The sequence below is a fragment of the Pogona vitticeps genome, chromosome 3 (genome assembly GCF_051106095.1).
Source record: "Pogona vitticeps strain Pit_001003342236 chromosome 3, PviZW2.1, whole genome shotgun sequence".
Taxonomy (NCBI): Eukaryota; Metazoa; Chordata; class Lepidosauria; order Squamata; family Agamidae; genus Pogona; species Pogona vitticeps.
In genome coordinates, this window is record NC_135785.1 from 31,218,779 (window position 1) to 31,232,918 (window position 14,140).

The 14,140-nt window shown below is 38.8% G+C and overlaps 1 long non-coding RNA gene across 1 annotated transcript; it reads right to left on the reverse strand.

Annotated features, from left to right (window-relative positions):
- Nucleotides 1-1,479: 1,479 nt before the first annotated feature.
- LOC144587808 (uncharacterized) lies at nt 1,480-4,968 on the reverse strand. Its single transcript, XR_013542968.1, has 2 exons — nt 4,812-4,968; nt 1,480-4,022 (listed from the first exon to the last, which is right to left on the reverse strand). It is a non-coding gene; the product is annotated as an uncharacterized LOC144587808 (long non-coding RNA).
- Between the last annotated feature and the right edge of the window lie 9,172 nt (nt 4,969-14,140).

The following is a 14,140-nucleotide window of genomic DNA, read 5'->3' on the forward strand; positions in this document are numbered from 1 at the left end:
TTTTGGAAAAGAATTAGGGGAAGGGAATTGAAGGCTGGGTGTTCATACAAAGATGTTGAGCTGCTCCCTCTCTTCCTTCTGATAATGGGAACCATTCCCTTAACATTCACTATAAAATTTCCTTCACATCACTATGTTCACACCACTAATTCCAGGGTAATCATATTAATTTCCAAAACAGAGATTGATGAAATGGTTAGAAGGCAGACTTGATGGTGCAGCACACTCTAAGAGTCAATGTCTATTGCATGCATTTCTGTGCAAGCAGAGAGTTTAAATGGCAGATATAAAAAGTTAAGGTTCGCCTTGACAATTTTTGTCCAGTCGTGTCCGACTCTAGGGGGCGGCGCTCATCCCGCTCTTCAAGCCATAGAGCCAGCGTTTGTCCGAAGACAATCTTTCCGTGGTCACATGGCCAGTGTGATTTAGACACGGAACGCTGTTTACCTTCCCACCGAGATGGTACCTATTTATCTACTCGCATTTGCATGCTTTCGAACCGCTAGGTTGGCGGGAGCTGGGACAAGCAACGGGCGCTCACTCCGTCGCGTGGATTCGATCTTACGACTGCTTGGTCTTCTGACCCTGCAGCACAGGCTTCTGCGGTTTAGCCCACAGCACCACCACGTTATAGAGGAAATATACTCCTCTATAAATGCCATAAGAGGCTTCAGAAAAAGAGATGACAGTACGCAGCATGCAACCTCACTTAAGCCATATTGTGGCCCCTGATACTCCTATTTGCCACCAGCGTTGATTCACATGGTATGGTCAAAAAGCAATATCCTCACAGTCTTTTCCATCTTCCATTTCCTTCCAAAATAGAAGGATACACTCTGTGCTACCAATCTGGAGTGCTCTATGGTGTGGTAGCTGGTGATGGCTGTTCTAGCAGCAGTGGAAATATTAGTGATGGGCCCTGGGGTTCAGCATAGGCAGTGTGGTCATCAGCTGCATTTCCTGTGCAGATCCCACACCAAGACGTTGCCCACCCCTCACAATTTTTTTTGCCTACCAGTGCTGTCCATCTCCACTTAATTAACTTCAATAAGGTTTGAACAGAGATATCAGTAGTAAATGGTCCCTTATTTGTTTGAGAAGTGAATGATAAAGTGTATGAGATCACATGTTTAAGGGTGCACACCAGCACCCCCATTCCTGGGAGTAAGGACCACTGAGGTTAGTAAGGTTTTCCTCTCTGAGCAGACAATGCAAAGGAATGCATTGTAAATGCAGTATATAAATCAGATAGGGCAAGATCCAGCTAAGTTAAGTTCATTTTAAATCTTCTTAATTCGAGTGGAAAGAAATCAATGGAGTTTTGATGTATTTACCTTGGGCTGTATTATGTCTTTTGTAATTAACTTTCTTCGTTATTGTCATCAAATATTGCTGAATAGTAACATTGTCACTGTGGTTAAACAAAATATTTTTTACAGAATTTTGATACATACTTCGTATCACACTTATTTGTAGTGCATAAACTTGTTCTAATTCTTTTTCATATCAAGTATAAATCAACCAGAGCATCACATGGTGAATGCTCTGAACCTTATCAAAGTACATTCATTTCATTCCTGAATTGAAAAGTTCCACCCGTTAAGGTGAAAAACTCTATTATAAATATTTAAAATGTCTTTCCTTTAAGACATTTCATTTTTCATGGTGCTAAATTATCCATTTATATAGATTTGCTGTCAATTTGAAATCAAGCTATAGCATCTGTTTTCCTGCCAAGAGGGAGATAAATCTTCTTCTTTAATCTCCTGATTGAATTTGTTCTCTGTGCCAAACAATGTGTTTTTGTGTTTGTTATTTGTTGCCCATTTACATAATCACACAGGAAATAACTTTAATCTGACCACAGCTTTAGAGAATTTTAATGAACTTCATAGAATGAATTATGTGAATAAGAGAAACCACAAAAAGGAATTGCTTGTCAAAACTCTCCCGCCTCCCCTGTGAAATGGAGGATAGTTGCTAAAATGCTTGGACTCTTCTGTGAAGCTAAGGATTCTGAAGGGATGCCAGAAGAATACTCACACTATCCAAATATTCTAAGGTTCATATTTAGAGTTCATTTGCATATTGGAGGGTTTATGATTAGAGATGAGGATATTCGTATTGATATACGAATATGAATATCCCAGTGAAGCTGGACCTAATAAGGGTCAGCCCCTGGGACTGGACTGTCCACTCACAGATCTTGCTGCAGCGCTGGTACTGCTCTTCCTTCCAATGGCACCCAGAACTCTGCTCTCTTCCTACTCATCTGCCCACTCCAGGCAGATTTTGGAAGTTGAGTTAAGGCAGTCCATTGTTGTCCAAACTGCAGGTATCCAATAAGGGCAAATCCAAAGGGATGGTAAAAGGGCAGTCTAGGATCTAATATGAAGATTTGAGAGCATACCAGTAATAAGTCATAGAAATGCAAACAAGGCACAGCATTGAAATCTAGGCATTGTTCTGAAAGAAACCAGAATTAACTCATAAAATCTAGAGTTCCTTGAATCACTAGGGCTCAGTTCCAGGTCTTTATCACCTTCTTGTGAAGAGAACCTTGATTAAATTTGTGTATGCTTCGAAGGTCTTTTCCTTCTCTTCTGAAAAATTTCGGATTCAATAGGCTGCATTTTTTCTAAAGATAATATAGTATTCCAATACATTTGAATGGTCAAAATCCTCTTATGTCTTTATGCTGGTCCAATGGTAATGACCTAACTTTTGGAGTAGAACCTTAGTTTACGAATGCCTCAGTTAACGTAATTTTTGGTTTACAAAGCAAAATCCATTGAAAATAATGCCTCGGTTTATGTTTTTTTTTTCAGAGTACGAAAAAAGTTCCTCCAGGATGCATTGTGCCTGGAGGTTTATAGCATGGCCCCCGTTCCTATGACAACCCGTGTTTTGGTTTACAAATTTTTTGCATTATGCAATGTTCCATTGAACACATTAAATTCATAAACCAAAGTACTACTGTACCTTACATTAAGAAATTACTATTTATATTATGTGTGTCACTGAAGCTACCAACATTAATTTGACCTAACTCTGGGAAGCAGTGGAAGACAGGAGGGCTTGGCGTGTTCTTGTCCATGGGGTCACAAAGAGTCGGACATGACTCAACGACTAAACAACAACAACAAATTTATATTATCTGGGAGGACCATGATTCACTAGGTGATGAATGATATCTATGATTTTTCCTTAATGTAAAGCAATTTGCCTCTGAAATTTGTGCTGCTAGTGCTGTTAGCGTTGCCCTGACATAATTGTGCAAGAGTATCAGGATCCCAGCTACCAGAGACTTGTTCCCAAAAGCTCACATTAAAAGTAAGTCTTTAAGGTGCCACAACCCTTTTGTTTTCTTAATTTTTAATGTTTCTATTGTTTTTGCCTGATATGATAGCACAGACTACCTTGGCTGCCTCTTCTAAAATATCAAAGTAAGGCACTTGAACAATGACCTGAGAGCACTATAAAGCTTTTTAATGCCCCTTGGTGATCTGAGTCTCTGGTAGTCAGTCATGGCTAACATTTATCCCTGAAAGGGTTAATTTCAGCGTGAAATCAGATAATCAGGTCAACCATATCAATGTTCATCGGGGTATTGTTGAAATAATTCCAGGCAACATGAACTTGCCTATTTCTAAAAGCTTTATTCATCTACATTCATATATATTACTTCTATGCATAAAATAACAAAAAGAAGAAGAAAAGAAAGAAAACATGAAACTTTTTTGAGAAGTTGTAGGAACTTTTAACTGAAATCAGTTTTATAGCTATGAAAAACTGTAGGCAAAAATGCATAAAAGTATGTGAAAAACATATGTATTGGCCACTAGGAGAACAGATGTTTGGTCTGATCCATCACAGTTCTTCTTAAGATGAAATGCTTAAGACTCACTTCACAGAAATGGGATTTTCAAGATGCATGGGCAGTAGAGTTCTTCAGAAAGTTGCAATATGGAACTTTAGTGAAAGCCAGGCTGTCTGCTTGTTATTGTCTGTCTGTGTGCAACCTACACCAAAAGATTATTTATTTATAGATATGTGATATTTCATCTCTCCATAAAGTCACTTGGAAGAGCTTACATACAGTTCATTTTTTAGAAAGCAAATGAAAATCTCTTGAAAAGACAAACAAAATGAAAAATAGTTGAAAAGAAAAGAAGGAAGAAAAAGAAGCAAGGAATCGTTCTGAAAGGCTCATGGAATTGCTGTTACTCTTGTTTCCTCTCCTTTATTGCAGCTTGACAGAATGGCTGCTAGTGGCCACAAATCATCAATATCATCTTCAAACTGCAGAGCTGCAAGGGACCATATGGATCATCAAGTCTAGCTCTTCTCAGGGAGAGACAGTGGGGAATCGAACTCCCAACCCCTGGCTCTGGAGCCAGATACTTAAACCACTAAGCTATCCACCTGTTCACTATATGAAATTTCTGCATTGGAAGTTCTATAATAAAACATACCCAACTCTCTCTCCCTCACCCCACCCCCACAAGCTTGTGCCATTATAAAGGCACACTTGCTGTCTGGGAAATCATCCCCACTGACATCAACAGCCTCTACTTGCCTTGGAGTTGTTGGAAGTAACTGGTTGCACTTCATCTTACACTCAAGGATATGCATGTTTTTGTATGGGGAAAAGTAGAGCAAAGACCTCCTCAGATTTCCTAGACTCTCCTTTATCTGGTCTGACCACTCGTGACCCTCCTTGAGTCTTAGACTGCTATTCTTAGGGTTTCTGACATCACTTCCTTCCTTTTCATGCCTTTTGGTATCCCTCTAAGGAAGACCCATCTTACCATCATTCTTCTCCAGTGATGAAGCATGTGGTTTCATGGTTTCTGATATCCTCAGCTTAGGGTGAAACTAAACTTCCCAGAAAAACTGACTGAATCCACAGCAACTCCTGTTATGATACACAACGCCAAGCAATTCAAAATTGTATCCAATCCAATTGTTTTCTTTTCCAGATTATTATTATTATTATTATTATTATTATTTTTAAAATGCAAGACACAGTACAGTGGACCCTTGACTTACAGACGGCTTGACTTACAGACTTTTTGAGTTACAGACTTCTCTGGCCACAAAATTTAGGTTTGACTTGCAGACTGAGATTTGACTTACAGACCAGAAAAAAAACCAAAATGGAACAAAAACGGCCTGTTACGGGATTAATCGGTTTTCAATGCACTGTAGGTAAATGGAGACTTGACTTACAGACTTTTTGACTTGAGAACCGCCTTCCAATACGGATTAAGTTCTCAAGTCAAGACCCCACTGTATTTGACTTATTATATAACAGATACAAGTATTAACAAAAAAAAAACTATCAGTTAAATATCAGTATTCCTAATATTGCCTTTATTTTGCTGTCCTGATTGTGTTATTTCAGAGATCGGCAACTGATTATAATATTTTATAAAATTCCACAGTATTGTTCCCAAAGCCCCAATGACTGTGGGGACCACTGAAATGCATTTCATCAAAAGGGAGTTGTTTCTATTGCCAGGTCTCTGTGTTTTGTCATTTTTTCCAATTCTTTATCTTCCCTTGAAATTATAGTTATTATTATTATTCAAAAATACTATACACAGTCAATCAAAATTAGAAAAACATTGACTGGTATTATATAACAGATGCAAGTTTTAACCTCATAGGCATCCTTCAGTCTCGAGAGACTATGATATCGTGCTCTGCATGGAGGACTTGGAACAGTGTCTAGTGTGGCTGAGAAGGCCAATTCGAGAGTGACAATCCCTTCCACAATGAAGACAAATACAATCTGTACCCCATCTAGCTCCCTGATTTTGCTGCTTTCGTGACTGCCTCTTTGCCTCAGCCTGCTGGGCGAGGGTCTCTTCAAATTGGGAGAGGCCGTGATGCACCGCCTGCCTCCAGGCTGAACGCTCAGATGTTAGGGTTTCCCATCTGTTGAGGTCCATTTCCAAGGCCTTCAGATCCCGCTTGCAGATGTCCTTGTATCGCAGCTGTGGTCTCCCTCTGGGGCGATTTCCCTGCACTAATTCTCCATACAGGAGATCCTTTGGAATCCAACCATCAGCAATTCTCACAACGTGCCCAAGCCAACGTAGACGTCGCTGTTTCAGTAGTGTATACATGCTAAAAATTTAGGTTAAAAAAGTTTTAACCTAAAGCCTAAGTATCTGTTAAATATCGACAGAGTATGTATGCTGTTCCCAATATTGTCATTTTTTTGTAACTCTGATTATTTTATTTCTGAAATCTGCAACTGTTTATATTACTGTGTGAAATTTCTTAATATTGTTCCCAAAGCCCCAGTGACTATGGGGATCACTGAAGTGTGTTTCATCCATAAGAAATATATTTCAGTTGCCAGATCTCTGTATTTTGTTAGTTTTTTTTTTCAATTCTTTATCTCCAACTCTGGCATTCCCTGGAATTGCAATAATGATCCAGACATTTCTCTTTTCTATTATTACTATGTCTGGTATGTTATGTTCAAGGTCTCAATTGTGTAATGTATGAGAAGTAGTACTTTGTAGCTAGCACTTCCACCTTGGCACAGTTGTAGCTCCTGCAGGTGTAACTACTCAACAGGATCCCAGTCATTTTTCTTAACAAACCCCATGGACTATCGTAGAAATGGATGGTGTGTGTGTGAAGAACGCCTTCCAAAACTATATTGAATTTAGTCTTGCATCAAAAATTCTAGAAGGTTCTAAAGATGCAGAAACAAAATTGTAGAGCACATTATCTTCTAATTGTCATTAACTACAATTAAGAGTGGCGAGGCTGGCACTTAATATATCACCTTCAGCCGGCTGTTATAAGGTATTATACTCAAACCAAGGACTAGAAAATTTTCAGTCATACCAGGTCTCTGACTGGCTGAAGAGATCAGCTGGATGGTTAGAGTGTTTGTTATAATGAACAAGCTTTGTGTTTGTATTGTGATTCATGCCATTTGTTTGATGTCTGTACCTGATTTCTATGTTACATGCCTCCTGTTCATGTGTCCCTCACATTTTGCTTGTGTAAGTGTACCTTTTTCCGGTCTTAATCTCTGATCTTCATGTTATATACTGCTACATATACATATAGTTTAGGTTACTTTGTTAGTTGCTATACTGGTTTGGAATAGCTTTATTTTTATCTTGTTTTGTTTTGTTTATTATTGTAAACTGCCCAGAGTAGAACTTTGGAAATAATGGGGAGCAGTATACAAATTTAAGTAATAAATAATAAATAAATAATAAGCAGTTAGTTTGGCTAATTTATACTCTATATATGTCTGTATTTTAAACCTTAGTATATTTCAGTCTTCTACCTTATTCTAGTTTTGTTGCGGGTGACTGACTCTCTGTGTTTAAATCTGTCAGCACTGTGGTTGCTGGGGCTATATAGCTATTTTTTTATTCTTTTTCTAAAGCTCTGAAAATAAAGTTGTCAGGCTGATAATTATTCTCTTGGATCCTTGGAGGATCCTGTCAGCATGGGAATTCCCAGCTCAAAATAAATACAAAAAAAAAACAACAAAAAACAAAAAAAAACCCTGAGAAAGTGGTGGTAGTGGTGGCATTTTTTCACCCTTCCTTTTCTTCTTCTTCTTCTTTTTCTTTCTTTTACCAATTCTCCAAGAAAACTTGGAGAACTTAGGCTTTGGATGTCTGAAACTTTATTGAAAGAAACAGACTTGTGGAATATGTTTGGAATGGATGTGAATTGTATTGTATTGTTGTTATGTATCATGTCCCACCCACGGCTTATTTTTTTCAGTATTTAAGCAAAAGGTATTTCCAATCAACTTCAGTTTATTCCGTAACCCATGGAAAAGCACCACTTCAAGTGGTGCTATAAGCTATGAAGAAAGCTTTATTTGTGAATTGTATAGAATTAGCTGGAGGAAAAGAGAAAAAGCCGATGCAGAAGACATTTGGTCCATGAAAACCACAAATGAATCATTTTACAGCAATTCACCTCTCTTTACTAGTGGAATTAAGGGACCAAAAGACAACAATGTTGGGTTCTAGGCTTTTTGCCAAGAGTAAATGTATAAAGTACCCCCATCATTGTTCCAGACTAGGAGGCAAGGTAACCCACAAGCATGTAGACTGTTTCTTGTTCTGCTTTTCAGGATTCAGCCTACCCTGGAATCTGACCAAGGAAAAAGTAAAAATCTACAAGGCCCATTTCCCATAAATAGCTAAGGCAATAGTGTAGAGGACAGAGTCTGGTGTGACATCTTCTAATCTGCTCATTACTCTGGAGGCCCTTCTAGTTAATATACAAGATACAAATGTGGGTGATAGATAGATATTGGATCATAAGAAGGTGTAGGCTCACTAGTTTCAAAGGATCCCTGATTAACAGTACAATATTTGTACATCTTGAAAGTTTTATAAAATTCATTTAAATGAAAAAGGGAGTGAAAAAAATATAAGGGTACAAAGGATATTGCAAAAAGGAATAAAACCAGCCCAAGTGTGGATACAGATTGCAATATGTGAATGGGATTCCCAGAACCAAAGCAATTTACTCTAACCTAGAGATAACTCCAGGATTACAAAATGAGCCATGGGAAACCTTCACATGAATGTATTCCCTCTCTTTCTGGAATGGAGCTGGAATCACCCCCTTCTCTTCCTCAGAGATAGACAATGGAGTGAGACAACAAGCCGTGTTTCTTCATTCGCTACATACTGTAGTGTTATCTCCTAATGACTTGTAATTTCCCTTTGCACTCAGCAGGGAATAAGAAGCAAAGTTTTCAATAGCCAGGGTCTCGAGCTGTAAATACCTCATTTAGAATAAACAGAAGACAGGATAAATCAAGACACTATGATACAAAAACATTAAATATCTTTAGGCACTTCGAAGCAACAGGATACAGGATACAAAGAGGTGTGAAACATCTGTTTCAGGTATTAAAGCCCACCTTACCCACTTTGCTTAAATCATTCAATGTTTCCCAATCTTCTGTATGCTTCAAGTCCTTCTGTTTGTAGGTGTCAAGGTATGACACCTATGAACTAAAAGTCCACCACATTCCCGGTGTTGGAGACTGACGCCAAGAAATCAGAAGATGACTGAGACTTGGAAGGGCAGCTGTAAAGGAGCTGGAAGATATTCTTAAGTTTGTGAATGTGTTGCAGGAAGTCAAAGCCAAGATTGTCAACAGTGTAGTATTCCTAATACTATGGATAGATAGTGTAGTATTACTAGTACTATGCACGGATGTGAAAGACGAACAGTGAAGAAAGCAAGTACGTGGTTTCTAAATCAAATCTTATTCATTCATTCATTCATTCATTCATTCATTCATTCATTCATTCATTCATTTATACCCCGCCTATTTGGACTACCAGACCACTCTAGGCGGCTAGGAGCGAAAATGACTAAACATAATGTACACATAATGAGAAGACAAGACTCAATGGAAAAACAATTCTACTAGGAAAAGCCGAGAAATAGAGAACCCAATATGCAATGGGTTGACTCAATAAAGGAATTTACCACCTTTATTTTGTAAGACCTACAGTATATGGGGCTGGGACTGTTAGGACTTTTTGAAGGTCATAAGATCACCATGATTCGGAAACATCTTGGTGGCACATAAGAACAAAAAAGAATTGTGATTAAGCATTATGTCCACGTAGAATTCATGTTTTGACTGCAGCCATTTTTTTTTTTTTGCATTTGTAATAGATTTCTATAAATAACTGTAGTTCTCCAAGTTTGTATCTAATAAATTAAGCTGTCCAAAACTGTTTGCTCATTCCTGTATTACTAGAAGCTGTCCCCTCCAGGGGCAATTTATCCTTCAGAGCAGCCTAACCTTTAAGTATCTTTTCTTTCAGTGATGTATATTAATCATTTTTGCCAGTTTCATATTTGATATACTTTCTTCTGCAATATTCCCCAGGAGTTCGAATACATATCACTAGCATTTGTGTACCACATCGCTCCAGGAAATAATGAATAAGGGCAAAACCTAGTATATTTTATTCAGGCAGGTTGGAAGTGGGGAGATTTTGCATAATTGATGCCAATGTGCAAAGGCTTCATCTTTAGTTCACCCTCCTTCCCCTTCGCTCCTCCTCCTCCTCTGGAAAACACATTACCCATTGCTTTTAAAACTGAGTTACTTACTTGGCAGGAAGTCCTACTCAGGTGAATATTTTATAGTAAACATACAGGTGTTAGCAGGATCTTATGATACTTAGGTGACTTTTTAAAATGTAATGATGATAATGTGCTGCCAGATCAATTCTGATTTATGGAGGCCCTTTCCAGGGTTTTCCTGAAGTGGTTTATCATTCCTTTTCCACGGGACTGGGTATGTTGACTAAGATTATTCAGACTGGCTCTTTTCCTGGGAGGCACAGTAGGAAACCCAGCTCCAACCTTCTAGCTCTTCAACCTTGTGTCTAACTCAATAAGCGATCCAACCAGGTTGCAAACACAAAAAGCAAAAACAGCTATGAAAAGCTTTAATCAGGGAAGGCTCATGAATCAAGTGAGGGTGCTTGTCCCAAAATTGGGGGGCTCTTAACTAGAAATGGGGATGGAGCACCAAAATGGCACTTCATCTTGGTTCATGAATCATCAAACTTGATGACCCATAAACCACTTATTGCCCCCCAGTGGCCCAATGAACCATGAATCAATTTGTTGGTTCGTCTGGTCATATTTTTTTAGACAGCTCGTGTGGCATAGGAAGAGGAGGGAAGGGGGAGCCAAGCAATTATCCTAGCCCTGCTTTGATCCCTTCCCTCCTCTTTCTATACCTGGATAGCGGGGCTGGGCATAGGAAGAAGAGGGAAAAGATCAAAGTGGGATCAAAGTGATCCCCCAGCCCCACTGTCTGCAAAGCTTGGCTCCCCCATCCCTTCTCTTTCTGTGCCCACTAGGGCATAGGAAAATGGAAACAGCGACGTCTACGTTGGCTTGGGCACGTCGTGAGAATGGCTGATGGTCGGATTCCAAAGGATCTCCTGTATGGAGAATTAGTGCAGGGAAACCGCCCCAGAGGGAGACCACAGCTGCGATACAAGGATATCTGCAAGCGAGATCTGAAGGCCTTAGGAATAGACCTCAACAGATGGGAAACCCTGACATCTGAGCGTTCAGCCTGGAGGCAGGCATTGCATCACGGCCTCTCCCAATTTGAAGAGACCCTTGCCCAGCAGGCTGAGGCAAAGAGGAAGTCACAAAAGCAGCAAAACCAGGGAGCTGGACAGGGGACAAATTGGATTTGTCATCAGTGTGGAAGAGACTGTCATTCTCGAATCGGCCTCCTCAGCCACACTAGACGCTGCTCCAAGTCCTCCATACAGAGCACGATACCATAGTCTTTCGAGACTGAAGGATGCCTAACTAACTAAACTAAAGGGCATAGGAAAATGGGGGAAGCCTGGTAGGTGAAGAGGTGGATATAAAGGGTTATATTCATTGCTTTGTATTCATCAGGGTCTCTGGACCTCAAGAATACAAAGCAACAAATATCTGATGAATCAGTGATATTCCTTGAATATCATGATTCGTTTTTATATTCATCACCATGTCTACTCTTCACATATACTGTTTTAACTTGTTATAACATATGCAAAAGTCCTATGGGGTGGGTTATATCTATTGCCCCCACATTGCAGAGGGAGCTTGAGACTAAAAAAGTGTTGCTTGTCTGTGGAATATTATGGAGTTCATGTCGAAAGGAAGACCTAAAACAGGCACCTCCTGATTTGTAGCTCATCTCTTCTTTACTAAGCTACATTATCTCATTAATTATGATATTAATAGTGATGCACAGCCATTCTTCTTCTTAACTTACCGACTCAGAATTTATTTAATGTTCATACAATTTCACTTAGCTCTGCAATTTGCAGCTTCTCATGTGGAAGTTTATTTATCCCATATATCAACTTCTAGATGACTCTACAATTTCCTTTTCAGCCCTCATTTATTACGCTGAGGTTTTCTCTCCTAGCTTGCTATTTTATTCTGATAGCCTTTAGCTATCTAATGGTGGATCTTTCACTTACCCATTTATTACCTCAGTCAGTGCTGATTGTCACTTAACTACTTATTGCATTTTCCAAACTGCTAAATAAATCATTGACATATGGCCTTACAACACTGACTTCACCCAACATTTCTGTCCTGCTATCCTTTATTTTCATTTATTGCCCCACCCATATGTCCAATTTGGCATTCTTTTTGTGTTCCAAAATGAGTAAAAATGTCAGACTTATGAATATTTGTGGTATGCTCTATATCTGAAAACAGACTCAGCTTCTTCTTTAGCACCACCACTTAAAAAAGGTGGAGATTTCATCAATCTCCAGGCTGAAAAGGAAGGTACTTCAAAATGCCAGATGTAGTGAAGGTGTATCAGGAGACAGGTATCTAGTTGTCTCATGTGTTCCCAGAGGCATCTGGTGGGGCCACTGTGAGATACAGGATGCTGGAGTAGATGGGCCCTTGGCCTGATCCAGCAGGGCTCTTCTTACGTTCTTAAGATCAATAGATTTCCTCTGAATGTATTAATCCTTCCTTTTACTACAACATTCATTGAAAACTGAACTGGTGTCAAACATATAAACACTATATAATTCAATAATCAAATCATGCACTTATATTTTTAAGAGAAAAATCTTTTTAAGAGGAATCCAGCTTCAATCTCCCCTACTCAGCCACAGAGTAAAAATAGATAGTAGTAATCACTATCCTTGAGTCTAAACTACTTCACACAATTGTTGTGAAGAGAAAAAAAATGGAGAGGCAACTACATCCACCTCGTTGAGATCTTTGGAAGAAAGAAATAGAGCAATCATAACATTACTATGGTGGCATTTGCTGTGTTTTTCTCCAGTTACTATGAGTTATTCAAAAGAATGGATAGTGATGAGCATTTCAGATGCCTATAAGTGTTGAAGCAGTTAACCTATCTGGAGGTGCTGACTGAAGATGTGAGGAGGGGAGAAGAACAGCCAAGTCCTGCCCCCGTGCATCATTACTTTGCTCACCCCTTTATAGACTATGTCTAGATGGGTGGCATATAAATGCAATAAATAAATAAATTATGAATGATAAGCAATAAATCAGAAGAGAGCCTCTGCTGTTTGTGAAGGTTAACTGAATAAGTAGGAACCCCAGAAAATCCAGGCTGCCGCTCATAGGAAGCATCAAGGAGGAGAGTAATGGAATGCTCTCACCATAAAGGCTTGATTGGTGCTGACACTAACCTCATTTGGGAGCCAAATTAAAACTTGGTTATTTATCAAAGCCTTTGGGAGTAAAGGATCATGGATTTAATAGGCAGTAGGAGGCTTCTCTGCCATTGTTGTTTTATTGGATGTAGTTTTCAATGTTTTAAGAAACTAATGTTTTAGTTTTAAAGTACTGAATTGTTTTTAATCTTATTTTTATAGTTGTATTCTGCCATAAGATCCTGGGACATCAGGAGTAAATAAATAAATAAATAGATAGATAGATAGATAGATAGATAGATAGATAGATAGATAGATAGATAGATAGATAGATAGATAGATAGATAGATAGATAGATAGATAGATAGATAGATAGATAGATAGATAGATAGATAGATAGATAGATAGATAGATAGATAGATAGATAGATAGCCATTCATAAAGGACTCTCTCCACTTCAGACTGTTACCTTCCATATGTAAAAAGTCAACAGAACCAAGAAGAGTAGCAAGGTAAGAGTACCATATCATCTTACTTTTCATAGCAATATACAAATGCAGTAATGGAAGAGGGCATTCCTGTTCCCATACTCCATTCCTCCCCCTCCCCAAATAGGGATGCATAGTTTAAGGTAAGTGTTCAGAAAACCAGAAGACTGGATCTTGAACTAGTGACCTTTGGTCTCAAAGACAGCCTCCCACCATGCACTATCTACACGGAAGTAACGATGGTCATGGACTTACATGGATCATTGTTAGGGCTGAATGAATTGGTCAGCTTTGCTTTCTATTAAATGTTAAAAAGAATTCCCATAGTTTGGAAGAAGAAATTCATGAATTTTGGTACACTCTCACTGAACACAAAATGGGCAAAAGTTGCTCACCAAATACAACAATGTTTACTGTCTCTCAGTACAGAGAGCATCACATAGTACT